Here is a 27,911-nt window from a genome sequence, read left to right as displayed (position 1 = left end):
TTCAATGCTGAAAAAGGTCCAATGTGAGAAAAACATTTTTTTAATTCTTTTTTTATTTTGATAAAATTATCTGCAGAAGAATTCATAATGGTTGATAAAGTAATCAGAATATTATGGAACAGAACTAAAATGTCAGGTGAAAAACTGAGGCTATGTCACCAAATAATAAACTATAAAGTAAAGACAAACCAGTGCTGTCACTGGTGACTTGGTCTTGCAATTGTCAGCCCTGCCTGTATATGTGGAACATCCTGTAACGGAGATACTCTGCCTTTCTTCTATGCTCTGTTGGTTCCTGATGTGACATGGCAGCCAGATAGTCCAAGTGTGTCTCTTGAGTGCAGTGGATGATGGGTTGGTATGCACATGGTGCAATGGATCAATGAGGTCACAACCATTAGTGAAAGGTGACAAAGGGGCCATCCTGACAGCTTTTTCAATAATGTTGATAAAGTGTAAGAAAATGTCATATGTCTCACAGACGGACACACACACACACAACAGCCAAGGTGACAGAAACCCTCTGTCACACCTCGGCTAAGTGAGATAGAAATTCTCTGAGGTGAGGAAAGGAAGGTTATGAACATATGGCCAAATCATCTTGATGCTGCTGACCAGGCGAGCAAAAGATGCTCCCATGGAGCACTGTGGGTGCTGTGCCGTTTCAACTAGCAAGTGTTGCTCTCGCACACATGGCAACATGCAGCAGGAAGAGGAGGAAGCTCTGAGAAGGGCAAGTTTATGTCAAAGAGAAGATGAGCTGACAGGGATGCCCGAAGCACGCTGTGTGGTAACTCAACCAGGAGGAAGTATGCACAGGAATTATGTATATGTATCCTCTCTGTTTGTATTTGTGTCTCTGCATGATGACTTGGTAAGTGTGATTCATACAGAAGATGGAAATTTCCAATCCAGCGCATTCATCGACAGGTCAAATGCTGTTCTCACAACATTAATTGCATCGAAATTGACTTAATGAATGATATGATGACTCTAAATCAGATTTTACATCCTAATGCATTTACTGCCAGTGAACTGAAAACCAGAAATATGAAAGCATCACAAAATCATAAAACATTATTACATTTGTCACAGTTGTGATAAAATTCCTGAAATTGTAGAATTGTTTTTTTTCACGTGGAGCCCTCACCCACAGTGCTAGCGAGTGAATACTACACAATTCTTTTAAACTCTAAATACTAACATGTTATTGATGAGAGGGTGTGAAATATAAGCAGGAAATGAGGTCATGATAAATGTATGCAAAGCATCGATTGTGTCGACTGTTCGCAAATCTCAAGAAAATGCCGGTGATGACAGCACATCAGACAGTAGCTGTACTGATATCTCTCACACTGAGAGGGTAGATGTGTCATTTATTGCAGTAGTTGAAGTTTCATCCGCAGATGTGTGTCCTTCCTATGGTCTGGAGAGTACCTGCAGTGACCATGCTCAGGTGCAGGGTCATAGCTAAGACAAGCTCCTTGTTTGAACTGTCTTCCTAGCAGCTGGGCTAAGTAATAATACAGTTGAGCATGAATGCGGTCATCACCTCGATCGCATCTGTAGCTTCATAGAGATTAAATCAAAATGATCTACTGCGTTTCCCTTTCCTTACAAATTCCCCTCCCACCACTGAGACATTTCAATGCTAAAAGTTATTCTGTCACGTGGGATTTTCTTCCGTTCAACCAAGCTCAAGGAGATTTCCTTGAATCTTTTTTTGAGGCTCCATAAGCGTGGAGGATCAGTTTACACGGCCCACCACCAAGCCCATAGGGTATATCACACAGATGAAGCTTTTAATCTAAAAAAAAAGAGAGACTTCCCTTTAGTGTATGGTTCAAATGTGAGTAAATTTACTTTTTCTTTTAGCTCTCTGGGATATTTCTCCCCTCTGCAAAGCCATGGCCAAAAGAGCTGGGTTGCTTTCTCACATGTGAAAATTTGAGATGGTGGTTTTCAGCAAGGCTTTAAGTTCTTATGCAAAATAAAGCCAAACCATGACTTAGTGTCTTGCAGCTTATGGTGTGTAGTCCCATGGTGATTAAGTAAGTGAATGCTGTTGTCAAATTTTTCTCAAGGGCCCAGCTAAGCACGCTTGCTGGAGGTCGGAGAAGGCACAGGGAATTGTGCAAATCCCTACAAGTTATTGCATGTCCTCTGGTCTTTGGATGGATGCTGGCTAATAGAAAAGTGCATCCAGCTGCTCTCTAATGACTAAATCCATCATCTTATGCTACTTTTAGACATTTGGATGAAGTTTTTTTTCTTTTGCTTTGCTTGAACTCAAAAGGTTGATGAAGAAGTAGAATGAAATGTATAAGGATGTTAATTCAATGGGTGTAATTTGAAAGAAATAAAAGAGAAAACACAAAATATCAGCTCTCTGTTAGACAATCCTCTGACAGGTAACTGTCCATGCTCTCATTTAGTGAAGCGTGTCCTCCTAATTGCCTCAAAGATGTAAACCCCATCTTGAAAGCAATGGCGTGTCACTTTACATCAGAAATGACAAGATTCAATCATAAACTGCTCCGCCGTCTGAAAAATGTTAGGAAAATCCTCCAAAAACAAACAAACCTTAGTATGACTTGGCCAGACTGGTCTCCAAATTGCTGTATCGGCAACGAGAGTTGTTTCACTTCACTGAACATTCTGGCCAAACACACCCACATGTATTTGTATTTCTTTATACCAACATTTTGGGCTGAAGCTGGAGTCATGGAGAAAAATTGTTTTGGTGCAGACAGGAAAGAACATCCCCATAAATGTAGGAAACATGTTCTTTGTAGATCTGTTAGACCATTCAGGAAAGAGCCCACTGCATTGCATGACCTAAATCTTAGTTAAAACCTCTCAGTGAGAAGGTTGAGAACTCCTGCAGTAGAATTTCTCATTGGAGATTTTGAAAATGATAACCTGGAGTTAGGAGAGGAGAGCACTGCTTGAAATAAGCAGCTAATGGACCCGATGAATGGTGGCTCACAAACCAACCAAATTAACATTCTGATACTCTGCACATTTCATTATTCCCCTTTAATGTTTATTATCATATGGTGAAAATCACAAGGAGAGATCATATTTACACACAGGACTGTCACTGTTGCAGATTATAACTTCAAACGAAATTGTTGTTTGACATTTTTTTAGATTTCACACTGCAGATGAAGTGGAGCCGCTCTTTGACAGGTTTCACGTCACACCTCGACTGTCTTATTTTCTGCGAGTCAACCATATGTCTAGTCCATGTCATCTCCTGCCACATGTGAAGTGACAAATTGGTCACAGCATCGCACTGAAATAACTCTGCTCTCTCCAAGTCACTCTGTCTAAACTTTAAAGTCCCACAACTGTCGTCACGTAACCAAGACTCAGGTCAGCTATGTTTCATTACTTTTGTTCTCCCATCGTTTCACTGTCATGTTTGCATGATTGACTGAATGAGAAACTAGGAATCTAGTTTAGGTTAAAAGGCACTATACAGGTGCAGACAATTAAACATTTTCTATTCTTAGAAATAGGTACCTGTGGGTTTTTGTCATTGGATTTTTTTTCCCTTCAAATTTAGTAGGAAAAAAAGGCCTGTTATTACAGCAATGAATGTATTGATAAAATAATTGTATCCCTAAGTGACTCACTGTGGCGACCCTTAACAGGAGCATCTAAAAAAGGAAGATATAAATCTCTTCTGTCTTTAGCTTCTCTTCATTGGTTCTATGTTAAACTTAGAATAGAATATAAAATTCCCCTCCTCACATATAAATCTCTTAATGAACGAGCTCCATCATATCTTATCTCATAGTTAGATATTTTCCCAACAGAGCACTTCGCTCTCAAACTGCAGGTTTACTTGTGGTTCCCAGAGTTTCTAAAAGCAGAATGGGAGGCAGAGCCTTCAGTTATCAGGTCCCTCTGTTGTGGAACCAGCTGCCAGTCCAAGTCCAGGAAGCAGACACCCTCTGTACCTTTACGATTTGGCTTAAAACTTTCCTTTTTGATAAAGCTTATAGTTAGGGATGGCTCAGGTGACCCTGAAATATCCCATAGTTATGCTGCTATAGGTCAAGACTGCTGGGGGACCTCCCATCATGCACCTCTCCTCATTCTGCTCTCAGCAGATATCCTTTGAATAATGTTATGGTGTTTGTTGTCCCCTCTTTCCTGTCCTCTTAAGCAACAGCTGGTCGAGACAGATGGTCGCCATCCCTGAGTCTGGTTCTGCCAGAGGTTTGTTCCTGTTAAAAGGGAGTTTTCCTTTCCATAGTCACCTCATGCATGCTCAGGATGGGCTTTTGGAACAAAGAGAACTCTCGGTGCAATCTGCTGGTTTCCTTAGCTGGGCAACCTCTTTGTTTTAAGAGGCTCTGTATGAATTGGACTCATTTAAAATTTAATGAATTTGATTTGATTGGATTATGATTGTTTTACAATGAATTGGACTCTAATCGGCTTGAACTGGACAGTATCTTTGAATTGTCTTGAGATTACGCTTGTTGTGATTTGGCGCTATAAAAAATAAAACTAAACTGAATGAACCATAATGCAAAGTTACTGTAGAACTGTGAATTATAAGGCCAAGTCATAATGTATCTGTTACCAGCCAACTGCGCTCATCTTTTAAATATAGTAGCTAAATTATTTTTGAAAGAAAATAAATGTACAATAAATATCTTAAGTTTGCTTTTTCCAACACGTTCAAAATATAAAGAGGCCAAAAGAAATGTCAGATGACACAGGACAGCTCTATGAAATATTCAGTATCGGTCTATGGTATATTTGCTTTATTTTGTTCCATCCCTGCCTGGGTGTAAAGCCACAGAGCACCGTCACCTGTCATCATCTGTCATCGCGAAGCCCCGGTGGGAAGAATTGTCAATCAAACTAGTCCACCCCAGGTCCAAATAAATTTTATATGAGATTTTAGTGAAAAGCTTTCAAAAGGAATTTGCGTGACTATATGCAGTGATCCTGATGTGAAAATCCACTGTGGGCTAAACTAAAAATAACAAAGCTTCCTCAACTGTCACCGTAATGGTTGAGCCGTTGTTATTGCTGTCATAAGGCACTGGAATTACTCCTGCGTTTGTGAATAAAGATAATGCATGATTACAACATTCATCCCCCTGAGATAAAGTTGTTTTTGGTTCAAAGTTGAATAGTTTTTTCACCTCAACAGCAAGCTTTTGCAGTGATTGACACTGGATAATTAGTGAGAAAAACAGTGAAGGGTTTTGTCGAGGCTAAGATCAATTCCACTCTGAGCCAGACCCAAAAGTTGTAAAGGTTTCCTGTCTTTCTTGCAGCAGTGATAATAAAATATCACAGTGATTCAGAAGAGCGGGCTGCAAAAATAGAGGTGACTGAAGCTTGACTGATGAACAGTGAGGATGTAAGTTAGCAGGTTTTTAAGGATCTTATGACAGGTTTTAATTGTCTAATATAAGAAAAAGAATCCTTGTAAAATGCTGGGAAAAGAAAAAAAACAGTTTGAGTCCCCTTTTACAGCATGTAGTAATTCAAGAACTTTCTGATTTTATAGCTTGAGCTTCTATGCCATGCCTGCTCTGCCATGTGGTGGTACAAATGAAAACCAGAGAAGAGGCATGGGAGGGACCATCCAGGATGATACACACAGCTCATTCTGCCTGTTACACAAACATGTTTAACAGCAACATTAAACTGCAAATCTTTGTGGATGGAGGCTTTTTGTTATGTCTGACGGAATGAAATCCAACGCACCTGGGAGTCTGGCTGCGTGTGCCTCAGACCATGATTCATAGCTCTCTCACTTGTCAACCAGTATGCTCTCGGAGAGGAGAGACGGATTTAACTAGTGATGAAATTACCTCCTTTATCAAGTTTTTGACCTCAAAAGGCATTTGACGCAGATTCAAGAGTAACTGGCAGCAATGAGGGTCTGAAGATAGTCATTTATGTCCTGTTGTCTCATAATACGTGAATACTATGTAACAAACTGAGTTTTAGAATAATGGAAATGCTTTCTGTATTGATAGGCTGTCTGGTGTGTGAATATATGAGACAAAAACTGACTTCTCAACCAAAGCTACCCCAGAAATCCGACTGGACTTTGCCAATTTTTAACTATTTTCCCTTGTGTGTCTTCTTGCTTTCTCTGAGCCACAGTACCGTTTTTTTTCAGATAGATTTGTACAAACAGGACACACATCAGAATAATTCATTATAGCCATTTCGACATATGATCTGCAGCCCTGAAATTTTCAAGACATGCTCCGGAGGCGCTGCATGTGAGAATGTAAATGTACACAAGAGTCCCTCATGACTTCATGCAGAAATCACCTGGCCAGATATCAAGTCAGTTTCGAAAATCAGCTTGGGCGCCCAGCAAGGACTGAGTGTGCTTTCTAATAAGAGTTGCTGTTTCATGCTACTTTCTCCTGACCTGTATGTTGCTTACTACTCTTCAGTCGATAGTGTGGAAACATCCAATAACATGTAGTATTGATATCTGCACAAACACTGTAACAAGGCAGCCTCTATCTACCATTCTTAACGTGGTCTAAATAAAACATCTTAAAATCCACCGAGGCTTTGAAGAAAGTCCTGAGGCCTTTCACAAGAACCAAACAAAAAGCCAGTCAGAACTGACTCTCTATATTGTTTTACATGCGAGGCTTTTAGAGACACACCTAACCACAGGGGTTTCAAACCAGTTGTTCGATAATAATTCGATGGTGAGTTACTGTAGAGACTGAATATCTAGCTTCCTCTCTGACAACAACATTGTCACAAAGCTTGCTTACACTGTGACATCACCTGTTGTGGAGGTGCACGGGAATGTCAAGGCTGTCGAGTTATGCTCTTTTTTTTAAGCCTTTGTCCAGCTATCTGACTTAATATCTAAAGCAGAAGCCTGGCATTTTTTTAAAGCAAGAGATACATGAGTCATAACCTGCATAACTTTTGTGCTGTTACAGATTAGAAAAATGTTATATAAAAAAAAAATATATATATATATATATATATATATGTACTGATACACTAAAACCAAATACATGCAATTTTGTTATCTTAACTGCACAAAAGTAAACACCTTTACACTATTCATAACATCTTTAACTCTATAAAGTACGAACCAGAGCCTCAAGAATAGGTGCCAATATCTGAAACATCTTAAGGAGTGACAATTTACTTGTATCTTATTTAAAACTCGGACACTTGTTAAACGTGTGTGTTCATCCCACAAACATCTAAAGAGGGTAATGATGCCTTCAGGACCATGAAGATTCAAAATGAAGACATTTGAGAGACTGGCAAGGAATATTAAAAGATTCTAACTACATGGACTAAATAATTGCTCTGTCATCTAGGAAAGGTGTATTTCTAAAATGCCAATTTCTCCAGAGCTGGCTACACCAGCAAATACATCTGAAGTGCCGACTCTTAAATGCAAAAAGAAAAAAAACAAGACTTTCATGACAGAATCTGCCGAATCTGTCTAATTAAAAGACACTGCAAGAATTTTACCTGTAAAGGAGATGTGCCCAGAAAAAAAGTCCAATAGCACAAATAACTAAGGTTGACAAAATCTGTAGATATCAGCTTCACTGAAAATGTGGCTTCTTCCAATTCCTAAAAGAAATAGTAACCATAACTAGCAAAATAGAGTAGCAAAGGAAACTTGCATTTGATGCATCAGATAAGCATGACTAGCACATCTGTGGCAAAGTTTTAGACACTAAACCGTTTTTGATTGGAGAGGGAATAATGATCTGCACTTGAACTGTCAATCAGAGTGAGAGCCTTTTTATGTGATTGATCAAGGACCCTCGACAACTGTTCATTCAGTTGCCTTCAAGAGCCTTTCTGTGCCTGTGAGTGCGTCCTCCTGGAAAACATCAGGGAACGTGCAGGATGCAAATGAAGCATGCTCTCCAAGACTGATGAGCTGATCTCTAACCCACTGCACGGGAATGTGCCTGCACTAAAAGACACTTCCCAACAAATACAAACGCATGTTGACATGATTATATTACATTTTTTATTTGATCTAAATCTTAATCCAGCAAACCTGCCAAACCAGATCTTTCCCCTTAGCACTAATGAGATCAATCAGAATTTATAATGAGCACGAGTAGATAAGCATAGCATTAGCAAATTGTTGCGACTGAGACAGCTGGTCTTTGAACAGATATTATTTACCCTCTTCTATTCAGACTGAAAGATAAAAACATAACAGATTACAAGGCCTAATTAAGACATTAAAGCTGATGAAACACTGAGATCCTATTGAGTTAGAGATCCCAATGAGTGTACCAGCTTTCTACAGACTACAGGAATAATTCATCCTCTACTGTAAAGGAAGAACTTTGACCTGGATGGACTGGAGATGAATGCAGCCTATTATCCGGCCGTATATGTGCTGAAACATGATACACTATTCATAACAATGTGAATAATTCATAGCTATTGATTCACCAAGCCCTCTTCATACACCGTGTCTCAGGCATGTGCGTTCCACATCTGTCTTATGTTATCAAGCTTGAGTTTCATTTCCACTGTTCTGTATGATTAGGACTGTGTTGTATAATTGAGTGATGACCTCTATATGTGCTCCAGCCTGACTGTCAATCATAAGCTGCCTGATTAAAGGCGCAGACCATTTGCCGAATGACCCGTTGAGGCTCATGTGATGATGAGGCTGACAAGACCTTGGAAGTCTGAGATATAAACCTATGCAATTACTGTCAAGTTACTTTGTTCTGGGGAATGAAAACCCAGACTCTACAGGTGCAGAGTCTGTGACATTTCCCAATTTGACATAATTCATCAATTTCATAACTTGCCTAATGATATTGTAGAAACTGACATTTGATGATATCCCTTTGTGGTATGGTGTGGAACCTCATCTTGAAAACATGCAAACCAAAAGAGATAATTGTGGATTTTAGGAGGACCAGAAATAAATCTCCATCCCGGTAGAAGAGGCGGAGGTGGTGGATGACTACAGATACCTTTGAGTTTACCAGAGCAGACTGGAAGTGTGACACTGAGGATGTCTACAAAAAGAAGAAGCAGGACAAACTCTACGTCTTAAAGAAGCTTAGGTCCTTCAATATTTGTATCGAGATAAAAGTATGCGGCCGAGAGCGCAATCTGCTTTTCAGCCATCTGCTGAGGCAGCAGCATCAGAGCCAGTGACCGAAAGGAACTGAACAAGCTGAGAAAGAAGGCTGGCTCTGTGCTGGAGACCACTCTGGAGCCCCAAGAGGTGATAACGCTAATACTGCACACATTCTATCTAGCAGCGTTGAAACAACTGAGTGCGTTCAGCCAGAGGTTTCTTCAGCTCAGCTGCAACACAGGACAGTACGGGAGATCATTCCTGCCAGCAGAAACAGCCTTACACAATGACTGCTTTTGATGATTCATAAAAAAATCAATAAATGCAATCCTGCATGACTATAATTCCCCATTAGGATGAATAAATTATTTTTTGATTTTCACAGAATTAAAAAAAAAAAAGGTAGATGGCGGCCTTCGGCATGAGCTATCATGAAATGTGATACATATATTCATGATATCCTAAGTATGAACTGTAATGGTGATGTCTGATTTTTTTTTTTAAAGATAGTTAAATAGTCAATTACCTTAATTTTCCAAGCCAGTGACATTATCTACTATCTTCTTCAACTGGAGTTTGAGCATTTAGCTTGAGGATCTACTGCATCGATGTGAACTCCTCTTTGTTTTCCACGTCTTGTTTCCCTCTTCGTTAATAGGTTCCTAGAGCTGTGTAATTGTCTGGTGTTATGGTGTGCCACATCTATAACTCTTTAAAAAAACTTGATTACATTTAGGAAGATCTTTTTTTTTTTTTTTTTTTTTTACCTTAAGTGCAGTGTGGAAAGCCCTGTGTGGGGAACACTCTGTATCACTTCTACACCAAGTGTCTGTCACAGAATTTAGTATAAGAGGAAAAAACAGAGGATCTGCTCTGAGATTTTACATTTAATTACTTAAGACAAAAAGGTGTCCTTGGCGGTGGGCCAAAAATCATGCCATAAAAAGATGCAGGCTCGTCTTATACATAAACCTTTGTGATTCCATGCAGCACTGGGGTTTGGCTGCACAAGACAAGGCTCTCAAAACATCCAAGAATGAATCATCAACTCAAAATTTAATAGCTGAAGGGAAAGAAAAGGGAACACAGAGTGCAGGAGAAGGCAATTCAATTTAAAACAGCATGATGAGAACTCTGCGTATTAAAAGGGAATTAAGTAAGTACTTTGCACAAGAAAATATCTGTTTGGACATTGGTTTTCTATCTAAAAACTACTGTACAAAAAAAAAAACACATTATGAGGCCAGTAACTTTTCCTTTCTTTAAAGCCCTTACTGCTTTCATTTATTCAAGTTTCTATTATTTTTCATTTTTGTTGAAGCTTTTTTGTCTCTCTCTGTCAATGTTTGGGATGCTTTCAATGCTTTTGCAGTTGTTTTCAAATGTACTTTGTAATTTTACTTTTGACACCAACAGCGTGTAATCTAAGCCCCATGGTCAGCTGTCTGCTTTGTCAATCTAATGCAGTCAGTCCCACACAGTATACCTATGTCTTTACTAATCTAAGCCTCATGGTCAATTTTCTTTAATGCTGGTCACATACTGCTGATCGAAGTCATCCCAATTTGCTTCATTGCTTTTTCTGGGAATCTCTCCATACCAACACCAAGAATCAAGTATTTCCCAAACAAGGATGATGGATTTATAAGCAATATAGATCTCATAGCTTTCAACAGACTTGACACATACTGACTCACCAGCAAGGTGTCCTCATGGTGCAACTTTACATTTTCAAACATTCTCCTTCATCTGATCTTATCGCAGCAATGAATTCACACACAAGCCTCTGCTGAGTGAACGGTGACACTGTTTTTTGGAATTGCCTTGAGGAGAGGCGAGATTAGCTTTGATCTATTACTGCCATGCACACACACACACACACACTAGACCAGTAGACATATTGTGTCTTGTCTTTCATCTGGTTTCTCTGTTTGATTACATCTGTCAATTCTTCAGACTTGCACCTCAGGGTCTGTGTTTTATCCTTCTATCGGTGTGCGTGCCGGTGTGTCTGGTGGAAGGATAAACAGAGACTTTATTGCCCTCTTTTAGACTTTGGAAAAAGCAGTCAAGGTGATTTCAGTTTGATTTGTAATAAAATCGCAAAACATTAACTCAACAAAAAACAGACACTGCACACACGCACTGACCGAACACTTTATCCATGCAAAATGCTTGTTTTTGAGCTAGAGTAAACTGATGGTTTGGCTAGCCATCTAGCCAGATTATTTAATCAATAACCGACTGAGGGTTTGAGGCTTTATTTGATCCACCTCAATGTTTGCATACCATCCAGATGTCTTAGCTTATCTTGTTTCTAATATGTCCACCTGAACTGTTATCTGACATAATCTGTACTCTACTTCTTTTGTGAGTGATTTAAAACCACAGAGCATTTTGAGATAATTTTCATGCTCACCAAATCTCTCAGAACAATTACAACATACTACATATAGATCAGTAACGTGTAGGAGTATCTGGCACCAGTACTGCTTCTCCAGTGCATTGGTAGGTAAGCGTACACCCACACACACACACACACACACACACACACATGCACATGCACGGATGCACCTGAATGGTGGAAAAGAAACAAATTCTCATTGCTCACTGTATGTTGCAGATGAGCGTTGACAGCATGCAGGTAAAGGCAGGCAGTTGCCTTCTGCTTCAAAGAACGCAAGCAGCCAGGCGGAAATGAACAAACAGGAACGCTTTGAAAGCATTTAACATGCTGACGAACACCCTCCTTTTGCTGCAGATTGTACAGTCTTAGGCTCTGCTTTGAAGGAAAAAAAACTCTCATGGTCCTAATATTGCTTGGGGCATGACTCCAACTTCTTCATCCTGTGATTGTGGATCTGTGAATATGCTAATGAGCTCAAGCCACATCTCATCAACCACATCACTTCTTCAGTCTCACGTTACACTCATCTTATAAAGAACAAGCAGCAACAAAAAAAAATCTCAGTGGTGCTAACATCATTCACTGAGCATCATAATTGTAGGCTTTTCACTTAAGATGCAGCGACAGCTTGCACTTAAGATCATTTTGGGCACCTCAGTGGTACAGCTGTGTATTTCTGTCAGCCCAGGGAAGAGAGACGGTCTACCTGGAACTCATCATTCAAGAGGCAGCTGTATGAGAAGTCTGACACCGTGTGCAGCCGCCTCCCAGGGAAAAGCCTCCTTTCTGTTGCCTTTTTGTGCCATAGACACAGTGTGTTTTCCAAAAGAAAAGAAAAATACAGCTGGTTTGAGTACGGGCAGCTGGCGGCGTTGCTCGTGGCTTTTTCCCCAGCAGCATACACTGTAAATGAGAATGGGACAGAGAAAAAAAAAATTTAAACTCACTGAAATACCCTCACATACTTGCAGTGTCTCCCACATAAAGAGCATTAGTAGCATCAGTCCTCATAACAATTTAGTAGCAAGCCTAGCTATTCTTTTGGGTTAAAATTAAAAAGTGAAGGGCTGAGAGGAGTCACAGCCTTTTGAGAGATGATGTCTTGTAAGAAAGTACCAAGTACCAAGTATAAACCAAACCACACTGAGTTGAATTTGTGGCTCTGGCTCTGATGGGAAACTGCAAAGTCTTCAAATGAACTGAATCTACTTCTGGCACAGTTGAACATCTTTGGAGAAGACAAAGGCTCGAAGGCTATGAAGGCTTACAGATATGCAGAGTTGTTGCTACAACCACAAAAAGTCTCATAGGCCATTATAGAACCCAGAGGAAAACACACCAATATGATTCTCCTATAATTTGTTATAGCCCTACTCAGAGAGTAGTCAGGATTGATTGGCACTGGTTCCTCCAAATAGTCTACATAGACTATTGAGGCTGTTTGACTTTCTAAAGCAAAGTGCGATGCTCTGCAGATTCAAACCTAAGTCCCCAGTCACAGTAATGGATGATTTCACAAGTGATATATCTGGAAACACATAAAAAAGACCAAATGAACATGATAACAATGTGAAAAGGCTTATTTTTCGCAGATGGGAGTATGTCCATTAGACATTCATGTCATTGCAGCCATATGGTGAGGGAGACAACTCTGACAAATTACTGACTGAATTAAGACAAGGTTGACAGTAATAAAAGTACAAGGCAACTACAAACTAAGAAAATTAGAAATTTGCTGAGGGAGAGGTTTTTGAATTTATGAGATTAAATTTTTTTAAAGGCCTCTATTTTGTTTTTCATTGGACTTACACAGTCTACAGCTTGATCTAATCTGAGGAATACATTTTCTACTCAATCCTTTCAAATGATTTCATGAGTTTAAAGTCATGAATTTTCATGACTTTAAACTCATATTTGGGAATCAAATGATTCTACATATCTCTGTGATATTGGGAATTGTGTTATTAGGGTCTCAAAGGTCAAGTTGGACGGAAGCAAGAAGCCAAAAGGAAAATGATGCAAAATCTCTAATCAGGTGGCCAAAAGAGGACAGATGTGAGACAGCAGGGCCCCCTTCTGAAGCCAGGCCTGAGGGAGTTGGGCAGACTTGGAGTCACGGTGCCCAGCTTTCCACTCAGAGAGAAAAATGTCAAACTTTTGCAGCACATTGAGCAGTGCTTTGCACAGGCTTGAGATTACCTCTGAGCTAAGTACTGACTCTGAAATATTTACAATCAGTGCCTCTTTGAACTATACAAGTTTTATGGTAGATACCCAAGATCAGTGTCACCTATCCAGTGCCCTGCTGATATCTTACCTTCTGTTCTTGAATGGTGGCTTTTAAAATGTTCAGTAAAGTGTTTTTGCAGGGACATTGTGAAGTTGAACTTTGTCTTCCTGGATATAAAATGTAATAATTCTATTCAGTCATTTAATTCTGTTTGGTATTTGTGAAATGCAGTTATATTTTTTCATCATTTTTGTGAGGTCATAGTGACATTTAAACACCAAATTTTCATCAGCTCATTCTTTGACACCGAGAATACGTTTTTGCTGGATGTTGTTCCCTTCAAGTGATCTTGACCTATGATATTGGAGCAGTAAAATCCAATCAGGTCATCCATAAGTCTACATAAAGGGAGTGATGAAGAGCAATCTCATTCAGAGGACTTGGAAAACATAGTTCCTTCAGCTTCAGTTGTAGCAGGTCCGCACAAACCTTTTGCATGTTAAGTGCCCAGCAGCAAAACCAACCCTCAATATTTAAATGTGAGTAGCTGTGCTTAAGGTGAGTGAACCCATGATTTTTATTTATTTACAGTCACTGTTCACAACTTTTTAAAGTAAAAGTGAAAAAAGATTTGTGTTTAGTTCACAAAAATGAGACTGAGAATTGGAATTCAGTTCGCATAATGTTCCCCACTGTGGCACACACACAGTTACAGACATTTCCTCTGTAGTACACTGAATGTGTCAGCAGGCTGATGAAGCAGAAATCCATCTGTAGACATCTACCACTTAACATAAAATTGACTTGACACACTTCAGCTGCATATTAAAGCTTTAAAGTAACGCTTCTCAGCATGTTGTCATAATTGAAAGTAACACGTTAAGTGTGTCGCTTTGCCGCGTCACGGCAACATTCTCTTTCGATGACGAGCTTTAAATTGTTACCGCACCCCTCACTTAGCACCTCATCTGTATAAACTGATTATGGGTGGTTTCCAAAAAGAGACTCTTTGTGCATGTGGAGCACAAGAGAGAAGGAGGAAGAAATGAAGCCTGCATGTAATATAACGTAATACTCACATAGAGTGTGAGTGCATGAGTGGGAATGTGAATGCCTCTTAAAACTGCTTGTTAGGAGGCTTAATAATTACGTAACACCGCAAACAGAATGCAATTAGCTATATTGGTGTGGACAAAGTCTTTGATGTTAATGCAAAGAAACATCTGAAGAAGATGGGAGATGCTTACAAGCAAAGCCTCGTTGCCATGGCAGGGCTGACGCAAAAACAGGACCATTCACACTCCCTTCACACATACACACACAATTGTTGGCTATTTTAAGCCCTACTAGGCTGTAATTTGAGTGCTCCGTTTTTGACCATTGTATATCAGGGAGCAGATGGGAAGAAACAAAGAGATCAGAGGCTGACAAGGGTGGAGGTTGGGGATAGACAAGCAGGTGAGGGTATTATGGGAACATAGCTCAAAGTGCCAGCAGGCAGGTCACGGGAGCCACTTGTTATCCAGTCTACCTTTGCCCCTCTTACACACTTTTGATCTTCTTTCACAGAGAAAGACAGACAGCTACTTGTATTGCTTGTTGAATCACTCTGTAATCTCTGGAGCATTTTCACAACATGAGGGGAAAGTTTTGTCTCCGTTGTGCGCCCTAATTGTCATGTTTCTTTTATCACAGATTCCAGGAAATCATACAAAGCAGTTAACATCCCCTGCTCTTTCCATGAACCTGAACATGCCAACAGATTTTGAGCTCAAGTGTGACATGAATACATGCAGGTGACTCATCCACATGTGCCATGCTACAGTAATGCACGGTGTTTGCACCAGACACGTTTCTATTATCACTGGACAGCAAGCAGCTTGGATTTCTTGCCACATGAGAAGGTGAAAGTCAGATCTATTCTTGGGCCTGGATGGGTTTACTTTTCAGACTCAAATTAGTCTCGGAATAGCAGCGAGGCAGAAATTATTACCAAGATGATTCTGCGAACAGACACCTGTGCTTGACTCTTCATAATGAATGATCTCAGGCAGCTGTCCTGCTCATCTGGGTAAAGTCACAGAAGATTACATATGAAAGCCCCTATGAGCCAGTGGGCATCCTTTGCTTTGTTTCTCTCTTGCCATGAGACTTGTTTTACAAGATATTATCATGAGCATCTTCATAGATTTTTTTTTAAAGAACAGAAGTCATTTTGATGAAATCAGGTATAAGCAATATTATCATCCGGTAATACAGTTAAATCTTGTGTAAAGCCCTTCCTAATGACAAAAATGTACTTGTAAGTATCAGAAGTAATGGTACAGAAAAACTAAACTTGAGTAATATTGCAATAATGTGTTGTTATTACATTAGCAAATAAAGGTTTTAGTTGGTGATAGTTTAAGACCAATTTTAAAAATAGGGGGCTGATGCATCAAACTCTTTGGATAATCACAAATTAAACTATGTATAATACACATGAAGGCAAACAAGTGTATACACATTCACAAATCTATGTATAGCTACACATGGTCTTTTTTAATGAGACTCAGTCACAAAAATAAAAACAGAAGATCATACACTCGCCTTATTTTCACTCCACATTTTTGTCATAAATGAATGTAAACAATCACTTGAATAATCTGTTGCTTACAAAAATGCTTTTTAGAAGTGGCAGAATAAAGAGGAGGAAATAAGAGGTATAATTACTCAAAATGTGAGGGGGCTGTACTCAGGACCGCTGATATTGTGTGGAGGTGTGGATGATCAGAAGGAGGTGCAGATGAATAGATAGAAGATGGTGTGTTTTACTGTTTTCTGAAACACGATAAAATAAACTTCACAGTTAATTCATTCATAAAATGTTCCACATATATTGAGGTGATGACTCAAGTGCCTCCCTTGGGACACAGAAGATTGATGGAGACGCCACTTCCCTGGCTGATGTACAATCTGTGCCGTGTGTGCATCCTCACTGACATCTTGTTAGAGTCATATCGTTAATGCAACTGGCACCTTTTCAGCGGAGTTCAGAGAATTCCAAATTGCATTGTTTGAGATAAGTAACACTAATAAAGTACGGGGAATCTTTTTTTCAGCATCTATTTTCCACACAAAGTTTACTTCCTACTGAAAATTGACTCACTTGTAACTGATGTGTCACAGCTAGACGTGTGTCATTATCTGTTCAAACTGGCTTATGTGGGACACCAGGTTCATCAGGTGTTAGATGCTCAGGAGGGATGAGAAAGGCAATCTCTTGTGCCATGTTATGCATCAAAACACAGGCCCAGATAATTCTGCAAACCCTTTACAACTGAGGTTATAATCTATCCCCCGACACATCCTGGCAGGACCATTTTCCTTTAGGATAACTGATGGAGCCAATGCTTCATGACAGAGCTGTCATGGCTATGGACTTGGCCATTTAGGCACCACACTACACCACACTTGTCCAAGTTTGACTTGGGCATTTCACAGATAATAAGTGTTATTCTAAATGTTGCGAGTTGAACTTACAAAATCGTAGAGTTTAGGACTGGCGCTCTGAGGCCAGACCCAGTTCCACACACAGCTAAAGGTGAACAACAAAGGAAGCCAGCTGAACCAACTTGAACCAGAAAATCTAAACGATTTCCAAATACCCGTTCTTCTCCTAAGAGTTGCATCGGTGGTGTCCTGCAAACACACAAGATCAGCCATCCTTATGCATATACCCTACTTTAGATGAACGCAGTTGTGTTTAAGTACTTAAATATCTTGATGACAATTAAAAGAATTGCAAAAGAATAGAATAGTAATGCCACAAACTATAAGACTTTAAACATGACATTTTGTCATGGTTAAAAGATCTCTCTATTGTGTTTTTATCCACTAACGGCAGTCTTCCAAGAGAAATTAGCATCTGATGAACATCGTACACCAGACAGCCTGGCTCAGTTTTCTCAGTCAGTTACACTTGATGTGGACATATTCCCACTCTACTCCGTCCATCAGTCAGCATGATCCCAGCCAATGCTTGTACATCTACCAAATTTGGCGCTCGTGACACGCTGCATGATAAAATCTTGCTCTTTCATTTACTTGTCTAAAAAACAGCAGCAATGTCTTGTTCAATTATGCTACTCCTCAAACAAAGTATTATTCACTTCCTGAATGGAAAGTGTACTCACTGCAACCTTTGCAGCAGTAACGGGACACTGTGCCTGATCATTTAAATACTTTAACACCAATGCGGGGTCAGAAAACAGTTTTAAGCAGTTTAGGCGTCAGGCTGCAAATCCATCATTAGGAAATAGCTGCCATTCAGAAAGAGGGAGAAAAGGAAGAGAAGAAAAGAAAGAGAGGTTTAGCGGTAGTTTAAAAGCAACAGGAAATATGAACCATCTGTGCAACCCCTAACTTCTTGGCTGTAAAAAACATTTTTGTATATTCTTATTTCTAATAACCTGGCAGTGTTCCCAGTGGCTGTTTTCCGGCACAGATTTCACAGAGGTCTTTGGGAAGCAAACAAGGCGGCAATTAGTTGATGGTAAAGCATGCAGTGCAGGAGGGTTTCACCACTCTGAATCATATCTGTTTCATAGGGGTCACATGTAGTTTACAGTTGCTGCACATTCCTGACAGTAAAAGTCTGCCCACAGTTCTTCATCTTCAAACAAAAGTAACAGTTGTTGGTGTTGTTGAAAAAAACTACCCTTCATGCAAGTTGTAGAGGCTCCTTCCACCGCTTCCCTTACATCTCAGATTTCTTATGATAAAACTGCTCTGTCTTCTACTTCTCTCTGTCAGAAACTGAGGATGTTTCCATGGCAACTACACTGCCGTTAGCCAGCTGTCCAAAGTGAGATAACGTAGCAAACAGAGTTGAGAGGGAGTTATATAAATTCCGATTGTGATCCTATAGATTAGGCAAAGCTGTTGTGTCTGCAGTGGTGGAAGCGTGTATTTGTCTGGCTCACATTACCTAAATCTCAATCCATACAAATAGCTCATCACTACCCCAGTTGAGCTGATTTGATCAGGTTTACAGGAAAGGATTTGTGGCCTGGATTTTAGGCTAAGCACAATATTGGTGAATTTCATGGATAAAGTTTTTTGGTGCTATTCACACAATTTATCTGTAATTAATCTTCTCTAATTCCCGAGGATGTGAGTCTACAAAATATTCATTCTGTGACTTGTAATTCATTATGACTCTTTAGAATCATTATCCAAGAATGTTCCAATGTATTTAACACCCCTCTTGACAAAGTATAACTGTATAGTGCCAGAACATGCCCTTTGGCACGAATTCTTCAGTTAGACCACCATCTGGCAGCTTGAGCAGTGTTTGTCCTGTTGTGCTCCGTAAGTGCTCTCACCGATATGGCAGCATCGGTAATGTAGAAACAGCTTGTGTGCGACAGACAAAACTTATTTACATGTCTTCCCCTGAGGGAGAAATCCTGTTCAAGCCTGAAATATTGCATTTGACATGGTTTTTATTCTTCTACATCATCTCATTGAAGATCATTGACAATGTGCGACTGGTGCATAATGAAAGAAATATGTTAAAAAGATACATATATGAGGTATATCATGCAACTATTCAAAAATGTCATCAGGATTGAAAAATGTGCATCCATCCTCTCTAACCTTCTTAGTGTCTAATAAGTTACCATGACAACCAGGGAGTAGAGGATTGCCCCTGTAGAGCTTGAGCTCCCATTTGTTGGATAGGTTTCCCTGTTTTTCCTCTGGTCTGCCATAATCACTTCACAATCATGCATAATAAAGTAAAAGTTAGGGGCAACTCATCAAAAAAATCACCTATACTGACTTCATGTTCTCAACTGCTTTTTGAATAGCTTTTGTTGTCTTCGTTTTTGCTTAATTTTTGTTTTATTTTTCTTAAAAAACACAATAATGTGCACATGTCCTGGTCTTTTTTGCGGTACACGAATCAGTAGCTCATTTTGGTTTTTATTTTTTCAGACATTTGCTGTGTAGCCAATTTATTGTGCGTCATCGGGATTAGAAAACAGAATAAACGCAATTTATTTTTCTGCTGCAGTGGGGAGAAAACACTTGCTGAACACTCACAGCATTCCCGTAATCAAACGTCCTGCACCTGTAGAAAAGGATTAGCAACTGAGCCCACTTTCGCATCCATAATATCCCTTTAATATGCACTTCATGTAATAATGAGCTGCTTGACTTCTCTGATAGCGCAGCTTGAATCTGATTGGATGCCATCCCACGGCTTCTAAATTTTAATAAAGTTGGCTCTTGTAGTTTGTACATAACCACCTCAATCCCCTTTATGTCTTTCATAAAGACAGCAAACATCTCAAAAGGTGAAAAAGCTACTTATCATGGAGCTCTGAGTTGGCTGAGGGGGCACAGGCACATCATTTACCAAGGAATGCACTGCCTTGAAAGACAAATGAGGTGATTTGTTTCCAAATCACTTGTGTTACAAAATGAAAACAATATCTTCAAAGGATTTAATAGTCCAAAATGCTGTCTCCAAATATCAAATAGCTTTTCATCCTGTTCAAAGCAAAAGTTTTTAACTCAGACATATCCATTTTAAACTGAAGGTACTGTCTAAAAACAGAGGAATGGACCGACAGCAAATCCAGGGAGCCGATATTTGACTTGAGTACTCGTAAACATGGTGGCCAACCATTGCATTCTGTGGTGTGATGTTTGAACAACCTGGGCCAATTCAACGCATGACTCACAACAAAATTGTGCCAAAAAGAGGGATCAGTACCAACTGTCCGTGTCGGAACTGCAGATGAAGAAATTGACTTAGAATTATATATAATATATAAATAAAATAGCCAATTAAATATTTGTCTGCCAGTTTGATGTATGGTAGCCTGAAGTAGGTTCGCCTTATGAGTCACTATTTGCTCTCTGGCTATTGGTCGTATGATAATAATATTCTTTAACTGTTATTGAGTACTACTGGTCTTGGAAGAGGTAGACCCTACGGAGAAGAAGGGTGAAATGGAATGAGTGGGTTACTCTACACCCTCAAACAGGTCAATGTGAACAGAGGTAGAGAGTGATGGTGGAAAAAAGAAGGTGGCTGTATCATCTTTCTTTGTTTTTTGACCAAAGCATGCCACAGACAATTCATCAAGATCTAAGGAAATGGTGTCAGTCTGTGAAAAGTGGATATAATACGTATGTATTCTTTAATCTTTTAGACTTTATAGCCTTCATTTGGACAGAGCAGAAGTGACAGGAAAGTGGGGGTCTCACTCACAGTTAACGGTCTGGGCTTTAACTAGAATCCATGTGTGCCGCAGCAAGAATTCAGCCTCTGTAAATTGGGCAGAAGCTCTCCCACATGAGCTGTAGAGGTGCTCAAAGTCTTTCAGTAGTTAATAACAATTAAGATAAACTTTTTCGTGTCTATTTTTAACCAACATAGCAACCAACACTAAGAGATTCTTCTTATGCTCAAGAGGCTTTAAATTGTAGAATTTTTATGCTCTCTCATTCCAAGAGCACATTACTTGCCGTTGTTATGGTGTTCTTTGTTTAATCATGAACCACAGATTCAAATTTTACTCGCTGTGCAGCCTGCATCACAACACCGAGGCACATAAAAGCTCACACAGATAAGAATGCAGAAGCCGACATTTCAATATTGATTCCTACCTTCAGCAAGGAGCTATAGGATTGTGGCCCCGAGAGAACAGGGAAATTCATCAAAGTGAGCCTGTGATAAATGAGAGTGACAAATATTGTGACATAAATGTTAAAGGTCACGAGTGACACTGGGCACACAGAGCAGCTCTCTAACTAGGAGAGTGAGCCATGTCATTATCTCCTCTTCCAGCTCAAAGAAAGGACCAGCAGGGCAACGGCCAACTAAATGTCACATCTGCCCTCCCGAAGCATACCGACGGAGAGTGCTGACAGCCCTGTGGTGCCACAGGCTGCCACTGCTTTGCCAGTGTGTTATAAAGTACCCATCTCAGGGCTGGCACACAATAGCTACTGTCATATTGTCACCTGAGTGCCTCGCCTCCAGCAGACGACAGGCGCATCGCTGTTGCCTGGATGTGAATGTGTGTCCTGGTGTGTTCGGAAAGATACCACAGCATAACCTGCTTGTTTTTGCAGCCAGTTGAGATCCTTCTTCCCCTTACTTCCCACTGAGCCCCTCTGTTCTTTGTCTCTTTCATTTAAAATGCTAGTAAACGTTCTTCCTTCAGAGATTTGTTCATTATTTCTTGGACTGCAAGCAGAGCTATTATAGGCATAGGTGGAAGAGCGAGGGACGTGAAAGCTGCAACCTTACGCTGAATGAAAGATGTCAAGCTGTTTGTGTGTGTGTGGCCCACACCTTTGTCATTCCCTACAGAGCAGGTTGTAACAAGATTGCTGCTGATGTGTAAAGTCTGTTTGTTGCATGATGTCGATGTACATTTTAAATATATATATGTATGCATATTCATATACATACATATATATTTACATGTAAGACTGGAACCACATCTACTATTTCTGAATTACAGGGAGGTCGCTTGAAGGCAAGGAGACGATAAGGAGACGGAAAAAATGTGACAGTTGTTGAAGGATTATGCGTCATCATTGACATTTGCAGAACATTTTTATCGAGCAGTGTTCATTATCTGGTGAATTACTCCCTTTTTAGCACCTAATCATCCCGCCGCGGATTAGCTTCAGCTCATGTAAAATTTATTTCATGCTTCAGCTTCCATGGAAGCAGGCCATAAAATACCACTCAGACCTGTGAGTGTGCCAGAGGCATGTAAATAAAGATAGCTTAAATGTTACATGAAGTATCATTAAGGATATTTAGCGATTATAAAGAAATTCTACAGCATGTCATATTATTCCACTGAGCACGCTTGATGCACTTCGGATATTTGCAGAAACAAAGAGAAAAATAAACAATTCACATGCTGTCAAAGCTCTGCACTCCTGCAGCATATTTGCTGTTCTTTCTTTCTCATGGTACCATGAAAAGTTGCACTGTGACTGACCTTTAACCAGCAAGAGAATTAGGTTAAACACCAGGTCTATTCATAGGGAGAGGAGCAGACCATTAATATGTTAATACCTGTCAAAGCTTCCCAGCTTCACATTTAGAAAAGGAATAACTTTAACCTTTGCTGACATCCAACCAACAAAGTTAGCTTGACCTCATTTAGGAAAGTTGTTAAATGATAATTGTTCTTTGCTCCAGAGAAATACACTGAAGTGTAAACCTGTGGTGTGAATAATGGCCCATCGAGACAGTTGTAACAATGCCACAACATGCATTACCAGCTTAAAAAATAGATCCTGGAATTTCACCGTAGCCCTTTATTTACACTTCATTTGATTAAGGTAATGGAAGTACAGCATGCAAGAGGCAGGATATGAGGCAGAACGAATCCTGTGGTCGTAAAGCCTGCTCGTAAGTTGGTCAGAAACAACAAAAAGAACTCAAAAGTATCTGATGATTCCCTCAATAGTTGCATGAGAGACTGTCACGATCAGCACACAAGCTCTCTTGTTTTGAATTCTACGGACAATTACCTGCTCTGTTCACATATGAGCTGAATTAGACTTTGTAGTAGGGGCATAGTAAGTTAACATCATTCTCTACTCAGACTGATCTGCGCTCTCACGTACAGGATAGTATTTTGAAAATGACAGTGCTGCAGTGGATGTGTGGAGTTAGGGGCCAATTAAGGGTTGTGGACACAGTAGACATCTTAACTTGTAGCTGCAAACAGTTTAAAAGCAATATTATTCATTCATCTTTTCCTGTTTTCTTTTTTGTTTCTACTAGCTTAGTTTGAGCGTCTTAATTGTTAAATGTTCAACTGTTGCTACTACCAACTGTGCCTGTTTCAGATTTGGTGCTGTGTGGGAAGGGCACAGTGGCTGCATGTGGCTTTTCCACTGAAACACAGCAGCCTGCTGTAGTCAAAAACAAGAAGAGTGGTTTGAAAAGCACATTTACAGGCTGAAAGCTAAACAAGGAGAAACTCGTAATAAGCACTCCAACAAAAACAACATTTCTGAGGGTCCTCTAATACGCTTGTGATTTCAGAAGAATGTAGACAGAGTTACCAGTGATACAGTCCTTGGTATCAGATGGACACATTGGGTAGAAATCTGCCGTGAAAGTTCTTATCTCTTTCATTAATTCATTCCGAAACAATGCTCATGTTAGCTGACTTTCTTCAAGAATGGGATTACTGGGCTTGGCATCAAAGCTGTGCCACTGCCTGACATTAATTCTTTCTTGCTCATACCAACATATCTAAAGATAACTGTGCTAAGCAGAAGCAGATATAAGGCAAGGCAAGATGCCATGTACTGTAGATGAGTCAGACAAATTACGACACGCTTGCCAGGCAAGCTAAAATGTGTACAATGAGGGCAGCGGAGACTCCAAAATTACAGGAGGATTTCAGGAAAGGGATGCCTTGTGCTATCAATCATTTATTTATTTTGTCATTTATTATTATTAGTATTATTGTTGTTGTTGTTGTTTTTATATTCATAATTTGAGCTACTCATCTAATTTGAATTTCCCCCACTGGGGGATGAATAAAGTATTTTTCTATTTCTACTTCTATCGTGTGTGAAAACATCAAATCTCAAGGCTGGGCCGATCCCATCACAAATTAAGAAATGCAAAGAGCGCAGAGTGCGCTTTTACTCTAATTTTCCAATGCAAAGAGAACAGCTGCATATTGCCAGTTATCCTTCTGATAATGATAATAATTACAAAGTCCTTAATGGAACGGCTCCCATCTACTTGAATGTTCTTCACAGGATTGTCATCTAGCAGTGCCTACACCACGCTTAAGACAATCCAGACTCTTTTAACGTGTCGTTCCACGATGGTGGAATGACCTACCGAGCGCTACTGGAACAGGGGCGTCCCTGTCTATCTTCAAAAAACTCTTGAAGACCCAGCTCTTCAGAAAGCATCTTCTATCCTTGCACTTACCCTGTACTTCCCTACCCCCTCTACTGCACTTTATCTTTCTGTACCTCCCTCTATGCCTGCACTCCATCTCTACACTGTCACCCCTGTCACCTCTGACAGAGCCTGACTAGTGGTTTCCTTTGGAGCTTATTGTTAGCTTTGATGTTAGTTGTAATGTTATATCCTCATTTGTAAGTCACTTCAGCGTCTGCTAAATGCATAAACATAAACATAAACACATGATGAATTGCTTTAAATTTGGGGTGAAATTCTTTTGAATGGTGCAGTGCTTATTAATAGCATTCTTTGCCCTACAGTTGCTTCTTCTTTAATAGGAGACCTCGGGCAGGTCCAGACTCAGTGAGGGTCGCCATCTGTCTCAGCAGTTCAGGACGGAACTGTTCAGCAAAAGAAAAGTGGACAAAGAGACAGACAGACCAACAAAAATCATAAGGGCTTGGCAGGTTGGTGAGAACGGTATCCTGAGATCAAACGCCTACAGCTTCAAAACCAGAGATAGCTGCACAACATAACAATGAGAGACATACAAACACAAATTGGTAACTTGCAATCATGACATACAAATGTACAGACAGAGGAAGAGGAAATGTGTTCAGTGCATAATGGGAGTTCTCCAGTGGTTCAGTGTCGCCCGAGCCTCCGCTAACTAAAAGCTTTATCAAAAAAGGAAAGCTCTTAGTCTAATCTTAAAAGTACAGATGGTGTCTGCATCACAAACCCAAACTCAGAGTGGATTACACGAGAGAGGAGGCTAATAATGAAAGCTCTGCCTCCCATTAGACTTTTAGAAATTCTAGAAACCACTAGTAAATCTGCAGTCTGACAGCAGAAAAGCTCTGTTGGGAAAGTGTGAGGTCATTAAGATACAATGGGACTGATTTTGATGCCAATTGTTTTTTAAATTGGCATTGTATTAATTGGACCAGTTTGGATTTCTTTGGATTTTACAATGACTTGTGTTATATTTGGCTCGAGTTGGACTTTGAAGTGTCTTGAAATGACATTTGTTGTGATTTGCAGCTATACAAATTAAACTAAATTGACATTGAATTGAAGTTAATTAAGTACTTTATATGTAAGAATTCTGAATTTTCCAGGTAGACAATGAACAGAGGGTAGATTTGGACAAATATGAACTGTCTTACTAAAACATGTTGGAACTCAGAGCAGAGCATTTTGGATACAGCGTAAAAAATAAATTGAAATGAAAAAAACGGATGAATAAATAAATAATCAACCAAATCAACAGTTTTGAGAGCCATCAATGCAGTGGCAGTGTTTTGCTGTCATTTCCAGTTGTATCAGTCCCTCTGTTGCACTGTGTCCATGTGCAATGTGAAGTGTTATGTAGAAGAGGAATCACGCATGTCATTGTAACTGTATAAAATAACTTCCCAACAAGTGACTCTGAATAATAAAAAACATAGATTAATCTTAATCTTAAACATCTAAAAGTCAGGCCAAAATGTCTGAATCTGGTGTCAGTGTCTCCAAAAGGGTTAGCTATTTTATTAATTCATCTATTTCCTTATTTAGTTATTTGTGTATGTTTGTATGTGTACCCATTTATCTATCTATGCAACATAAACTCAAGCCTGAATTTAATTTTATTTTCTCACTGCGCTGGAATTATACATCAGTGATGTGAAAATGTTGTCAGTAATAATGCAGCATTATGACATAAAGAGACAAAAATCTTTTTATATGGCTCATTAAACAACTGCGTGTCCAAATGATCTTAGCTGCATTACGGAACCAATCCCAGAGTGCATTTTTCTCACATTAGTATTAATAAACATAACACAAATGAGAAAAGAAACTATACGCTCACAGAGTACCAGGCGAATGATAACAAAGTTTTGCTCAGGTCATCATCACTTGACTAAATTTTCTCTGTTTGAGGTGCATGGCTTATTAATGGGAAGAGGCTGTCATGGTTAAATCAGAGGCTGAAACTCGTGATGTAGACATTAACAACACTGAAAGTCCGTCCCCCTGCAAAGAATCAATGCCTGTAAATGATCTGATTGACTCAAAGGTCAACTTCCCCACGCTGACTACATTTATTCCAGAAGGCGAGCTATGACTCATTCTTGCGTAGTTCAACGCAGTTGATCATAATCAGGTGGTTATAGTAATGGGGAGTGTGGAAATTTTTATGGGTTTTTATCATTGCTTCACACTGGCCAAGGACTGTATGAACCAGAAACTTTTAATGATCCCATTTCCACATGTTATTGCTGTCTTCATTTGAAGTCTCCTCAGTGAACCTGTTATGAAACAGCAGATCTCATATGTACTTACATTTCTGGGAACAGACATGTTATTAAAATACTTTATAAGAGTTCATTAGAGTGTCTGCATAAGACTGGACTGCGGCGTCTTTCACACCAGCAACATCTGCAGTTAAGGAAACTGAATGTTCTGTTTCTGGCATAGTACATGCTTACTGACATTTACATTGGGATAGGGCAATAAACAGAGATAGGAATGTAGCACAAAGCTAATAGATGGTCTCAGAGTTTTGTTAAGTGCTTTGCAAGTATGATTCAATCTCTTCCCACTTTTAATGATCTCCCATGTGTACTATGGCAGATATGGAGTGTGAGCATTGTTCCAACAACTGAGGCGATCTCATTACACCACAGTGTTTAATGTGCACACTGGTGTTAAGTTTTAACCACGCTTATCCATGGATGAAACACATTTTCTGCACTGTTTTTACCTTACTTGAAGGGGAATTATGTACAACAAGGAACTAATAAGACCAACATGTATCATCTCAAGACAGAGCCTCCATCCTGTCTCTGAAAAACATGCCTCTATTTGACAGAAATAATTCAGACACTCACAGCCTCTTTATATAGTGTGGTTTAGCTTTCAGTCGTCAACTGAATGAACTCAAAGCTGGTTTTAGAAGTAGGGTTGACAACGAGTCAGTATTTAATTCCATCGAAATGATACACAAAGACAATTGTCAGAAAAGTTGGAAAGTTTTCTTAAACGCAACAAAACTTGATCTGTTATATGTTAATGTATTTAACAGACCTTTATGTAAAAGACATGAGTACAAGGAAAAGGTTTTTCTGTATCTTCACTGGCCAGCTTCATTGCATTCAGAAATGATGAACAAATCAAGAAATTTGATGCCAGCAACACACTCAACAAGAAAATTTGGTAGAAT

The 27,911-nt window shown here is 39.6% G+C and overlaps 1 protein-coding gene across 1 annotated transcript in view; it reads right to left on the bottom strand.

Annotated features, from left to right (window-relative positions):
- Nucleotides 1-3,547: 3,547 nt before the first annotated feature.
- appl2 (adaptor protein, phosphotyrosine interaction, PH domain and leucine zipper containing 2) overlaps nucleotides 3,548-27,911 on the bottom strand; it is a 207,841-nt gene continuing 183,477 nt past the window's right edge. Inside the window, exon 22 of the transcript XR_011915819.1 lies at nucleotides 3,548-3,559. The gene's annotated coding sequence lies outside the window, so the exon portion shown is untranslated. The remainder of the gene's footprint in view (nucleotides 3,560-27,911) is intronic.

This window comes from Leuresthes tenuis, unplaced genomic scaffold, assembly GCF_036924035.1.
Source record: "Leuresthes tenuis unplaced genomic scaffold, fLeuTen1.0.hap1 SCAF_5, whole genome shotgun sequence".
Taxonomy (NCBI): domain Eukaryota; kingdom Metazoa; phylum Chordata; class Actinopteri; order Atheriniformes; family Atherinopsidae; genus Leuresthes; species Leuresthes tenuis.
The sequence above is the reverse complement of the archived record's forward strand: the minus strand, read 5'-3'. Positions and strand labels throughout refer to the sequence as shown.